Source organism: Triticum aestivum, chromosome 1B (assembly GCF_018294505.1).
Source record: "Triticum aestivum cultivar Chinese Spring chromosome 1B, IWGSC CS RefSeq v2.1, whole genome shotgun sequence".
NCBI classification, from domain to species: domain Eukaryota; kingdom Viridiplantae; phylum Streptophyta; class Magnoliopsida; order Poales; family Poaceae; genus Triticum; species Triticum aestivum.
This window is the reverse complement of record NC_057795.1, coordinates 576,761,327-576,767,326: the sequence shown is the minus strand read 5'-3', so window position 1 is coordinate 576,767,326 and position 6,000 is coordinate 576,761,327.

Genomic DNA, 6,000 nt, shown 5'->3' with positions numbered 1-6,000 from the left:
ATCTCCATAGCCTGTTGATACGCCTATTCGATGTGAGACTTTCTTCCTTTTTGTCTTCTCCACATAACCCCCACCATCATATTCTATTCCACCTATAGTGCTATGTCCATGGCTCACGCTCATGTATTGCGTGAAAGTTGAAAAAGTTTGAGATTACTATAGTATGAAACAATTGCTTGGCTTGTCATCGGGGTTGTGCATGATTAAATACTTTGTGTGATGAAGATAGAGCAGCCAAACTATGTGATTTTGTAGGGATAACTCTCTTTGACCATGTTGTTTTGAAAAGACATGATTGCTTTATTGGTACGCTCAAAGTATTATTGTTTTTATGTCAAATGATAGACTATTGCTTTGAATCACTCGTGTCTTAATATTCATGCCATGATTAGACATATGATCAAGATTATGCTAGGTAGCATTCCACATCAAAAATTGTCTTTTTTATCATTTACCTACTCGAGGACGAGCAGGAATTAAGCTTGGGGATGCTGATACGTCTCCGTCGTATCTATAATTTTTGATTGTTCCATGCCGATATTCTTCAACTTTGATATACTTTTGGCAACTTTTTATACTATTTTTGGGACTAACATATTGATCCAGTGCCTAGTGCCAGTTCCCGTTTGTTGCATGTTTTATGTTTCGCAGAAAACCAATATCAAACGGAATCCAAACGGGATAAAACAGATAGAGAATTATTTTGGAATATTTGGGATTTTCCGGAGGAAGAATCAACGCGAAACGGTGTCCGGGGTGGCCACAAGATATGAGGGCACGCCCCCTACCCCTGGGCGCGCCCTGGGCTCTCGTGGGCCACCCGTAAGGCGGTTGATACCCTTATTTTGCCGCAAGAAAGCTAATTTTACAAGAAAAATCTAGACGAAAGATTCACCCCAATCAGAGTTACAGATCTCCAGATATAAAGGAAATGGTGAAGGGGTAGAATCAAGAAACGCAGAAACAGAGAGATAAATCCAATCTCGGAGGGGCTCTCGCCCCTCCCAAGCCATGGGAGCCAAGGACCAGAGGGGAAACCCTTCTCCCACCTAGGGATAAGGTCAAGAAAGAAGAAGAAGAAGGGGTCCTCTCTCCGCCTTGCTTCCGGTGGTGCCGGAGCGCTGCCGGGGGCCATCATCATCACCGCGATCTTCACCAACACCGCCGTCATCTTCACCAACATCTCCACCAACTCTTCCTCCCTCTATGAAGCGGTGTAACCTCTCTCTTACCCGCTGTAATCTCTACTTAAACATGATGCTCAATGCTATATATTATTCCCCAATGATGTATGGCTATCTTATGATGTTTGAGTAGATCCGTTTTGTCCTATGGGTTAATTAATGATCATGATTGGTTCGAGTTGCATGTTTTATTATTGGTGCTGTCCTATTGTGCCCTCCGTGTCGCGCAAGCGTGAGGGATTCCCGCTGTAGGGTTTGCAATATGTTTATGATTTGCTTATGGTGGGTTGCGTGAGTGACTGAAACACAAACCCGAGTAAGTAGGTTGTTTGCGTATGGGATAAAAGGGGACTTGATACTTTAATGCTATGGTTGGGTTTTACCTTAATGAATCTTTAGTAGTTGCGGATGCTTGCTAGAGTTCCAATCATAAGTACATAGAATTCCAAGTAAGGGATGATATGTTAGCTTATGCCTCTCCCTCAAATAGAATTGCAACAATGATTACCTGTCTAGTTATCGATTGCCTTGGACAAATAACTTTCTTGTAACAAAAAGCTCTCTACTAATATTTACTTTATTGCATCTTTATCTAAACAGCCCCTAGTTTTTATTTACGTGCTCTTTATTATCTTGCTAACCTATCCTATCACACCTACAAAGTACTTCTAGTTTCATACTTGTTCTAGGTAAAGCGAACGTCAAGCGCGCGTAGAGTTGTATCGGTGGTCGATAGAACTTGAGGGAATATTTATTCTACCTTTAGCTCCTCGTTGGGTTCGACACTCTTACTTATCAAAAACTGTTACGATCCCGTATACTTGCGGGTTATCATGGAGGTTGCTAGGTCTGCTCACCGGCCGCGTACGCAACATGCAGGTGTGCAATGGGTGATGGGCCCAGACCCCTGTGCGCATAGGATTTAGACCGGCGTGCTGACCTCCCTGTTGTGTCTAGGTAGGGCAGCGACGTGTTGATCTTCGAAGGCCAGGCATGACCCATGAAAGTGTGTCCGGCCAAAGGGATCGAGCGTGTTCGGAAATGTGGTGCACCCCTGCAGGGAAGTTTATCTATTCAAATAGCCGTTTCCCTCGTTAAAAGGAAGACCCAGAGTTGTACCTTGACCTTATGACAACTAGAACTGGATACTTAATAAAACACACCCATTCAAGTTCTAGAGACAACTCGGTGATTGCTTTCCCACAGGGCGATGTGGGGAGGATCGCCGGGTAGGATTATGCTATGCGATGCTACTTGGAGGAATTAAATCTACTCTCTTCTACATGCTGCAAGATGGAGGCTGCCAGAAGCGTAGTCTTCGATAGGACTAGCTATCCCATCTTATTCTGGCATTCTGCAGTTCAGTCCACTGATATTGCCTCTTTACACATATACCCATGCATATGTAGTGTAGATCCTTGCTTGCGAGTACTTTGGATGAGTACTCACTATTGCTTTGCTCCCTCTTTTTCTCTTCTTTCCGGACGTCGCTACCAGATGTTGGAGCCCAGGAGCCAGGCGCCACTGTCGACGACGACCCCTACTACACCGAGGGTGCTTACTACTACGTTCAGGCCGCCGACGACCAGGAGTAGTTTAGGAGGATCCCACGCAAGAGGCCTGCGCCTCTTGCGATCTATATCCTAGTTTGTGCTAGCCATCTTATGTCAACTTGTTTAACTTATGTCTGTACTCACATATTGTTGCTTCCGCTGACTCGTTAATGTTCGAGCACTTGTATTCGAGCCCTCGAGGCCCCTGGCTTGTAATATGATGCTTGTATGACTTATTTTATTTTTAGAGTTGTGTTATGATATCTTCCCGTGAGTCCCTGATCTTGATCGTACACATTTGCGTGCATGATTAGTGTACGATTGAATCGGGGGCGTCACAGTGCTCCACCTCCTTAATTATGGTAAGCCCAAACCTACTCAATCTCCTTTGAATACCATGTCTCTGGAGTTATACTCGTAAAATAAGGCTTCTCTATTTTGACATTGTCAATTGTTAGCTGTACAAGATGATGGAGATTAGGAAATGGCTAGGGTTTTGGCGGGGGATTTTCGTTTGATATTTTTAATTGAACACAACCTGTGAAACGATTATGATGCATGGAATGCATGGATTCTTCTTGAAGGTCTAGGCATCAATTATTTCTCAGTAGAGTTTAACCATGGTGGGTACTTTCGAGGGGCCCTTGGCCGAATTTTATTAGAAAGAAGATAGAGTACAACCAAGAGCTAATAGTTCAGGTGGTCTAGACCTGTTAGCATGAAGGGGGGTACAGCACCCAAAAGACTCATGAAAAACAGAAACAAAAACTCGGCGCGCCCTATAGGCTATTCAGATCCCCACGTTAGTGACACAACCAGCGGCCCTCCAGACGCCGATATCCTCTCTGATTTGGTCAAGGACTCGCTCAATGGTACACGCAGAGTGATAGAAAGTTCTAGCGTACCGCTCCTTCCAGACCCTCCAATGTATCAGAATGGAGATGGTGTCGAAGTTACGACGGGCAGGATTTGGGATCGCCCTCCTAGTTGTTAGCCACCAGTCTTCCGTGCTGCTGAAGCTTTCGTCAGGAATGGTGGAAGACACCCCAGTCCACTGCTGGAACTCCCTCCAAAGTTGTTGTGTGAATCTATAGTGTACAAAAAGGTGGGTACAATCCTCCTAATGGATCAGGCACAGCGGACAATAGTTGTTAGACGGCCATCCTCGCCACTAAAGGTTATTCGCCGTGAGACATCTCTTATGAATAACCAGCCACATGAAGAATTTGCAACAGGGCGGGGCTTTGGACTTCCAGATCGGCTTATTATAGGCGAACTTTACTCCCGCCATGAAGAACATCCCGTAGAGGCGCTACTAACTATGAATTGGTGGTGCTCCGTCAGCCGCCAAACCGGACGATCAGCTGTGTCAGCAGCAAGGGTGGTGACCTGGGTAAGCTCCCATACCCGGAGGTATTGCGCCAAGGCTTGGACAGAGATGCCTCCTTGGATATCCTTGACCCATCTATGATTATGCAAGGCTTCCTTCACTGACAGCTTAGAGTCTTTCAAAGCAAAACAAAGCAGGAGAAATGGAAGCAATACAGTGGCCCTCTGGTGTCCAGTTGTCCGTCCAGAATCTAGCTGTCTCCCCATTCCCCAATGCAACTCGGCACGCCGCTGAGAACAAAGCAGAGACCTCTTTCTCTTGCTGATCAGGAAGGAGATGCCAAGGTTGCTCTGCCGGATCCCAGCTCAGCCATGGCCAGCGGCACAGAAGGGCGGTCCCAAAGCTTTTTAGGTTCTAAAGGCCAAGGCCGCCCCACTCCTTCAGCCTGTATACCTAAGTTAATGGTGGGTACTTTCTTGGCGCCGACATTAATCAATCCTAAGTTAATGGCCATGGCATTTGGTATGGTTATCTAGATAAGGATATGTGGGTACCTCTTCTAGTTGAGAACGCCATGGAGGAGATCCGGTATGAAATGGTAAGGTTAAAGGTTATTACTTTGTATCCATATTGGCAACATGAATGGTTTAAGATAAATTAGAACTGATGATGGCACAAGAAAATGCCTTCATTTTGTGATAATTGGGATCATTTTTAGAATATTTATCTTGCTCATGATGTCATCTTGAGAGCCATCATTTGGATGATGTTCTGGAGTTCCCGGTAGCTTACCTGCCCCCAATTTCTCAGCCCTTCGAAGTCAAGGAATATTGTCCAAAGCGAGACACACTCAAGTCAAGTAGAAGACCCTAAGGCAGAGCATGTCATCAATTAAGAAGTGTCCTAATGCCTATACAAGACATCGACAAAATTTTCTAACCTAGAGGACACAAAGCAAGGTGGAGCATGAAGACTAGAAGTAATAACAAGTTTGTCTTTGTCGTGGAGGAAGAAGATTCAACAAGATGTCGTGGAGGAAGAAGTAAGAACATGCATGCATGAACTTGGCCAACCGTACGTGCCCATGGCTCTGGCATATGCTTCCTGCAGATAGTGATTTCCATTTTGGGCATGCCCGACTACTTCTGAAACGCGACAATCATCCTCCACCGTTGTGCACTGAGAGTCACCCCACCCCTTCACACTTCGTATGTTTAAGAGGAAGTTGTGCCGAACCTTCCTCGCCCGTGTCTTCGATTCTGTAAGTTGATACTAGTGTCAAAAAACCGTCTTATATTATGAGACGGAGGGAGTACTTTCTCTATCAAAATTGTCCGAAGCAAATTAGAATTGATCTAAAACAAAACTTTGGAGATATGTTTTGTTGTTAACCGCACTTTCGTTATGGTTTTGCTAAAATTCTGGTCTACCTTGACTTAGTTATGTCTTAATCAATGCTATATTCACTAGATCTTGCACGGAGATCCGTGTAAATCTCTTTTCCAATTTTCTCTTTTTAAATATTTTATTTGTAACTAAACATAATGATCCCTTTTTTGTAATCGCTAACCCGGATTGCAACCCACGAACACACACGGAAACAATCATAGAGGCCAGCATCAGGAGAGTACACGGAAACATATATTGGTCCCAAGGTCCGGTTGCTCAAACACGGCTGGCTAGCTTAGGCATCTCCAACACCAACCTCTAAATTGGACACGGCATCCGTTCACGCACTGGTCCAGACTAGTCCATGGACATGGATGCGGGAGTCAGTCATCTACTACATCCTCTACACACCTGTCCAGGTTCAGCCAATTTAATAAAAATGGCAAGATTTTTGCCTAGTTTGAAAATAAATTACTGAGAGGGCAAAGAAAAACAAATAGGAGAAGCATTAAAAATAAACGCACGAAGTAGACGCGTAGGAACG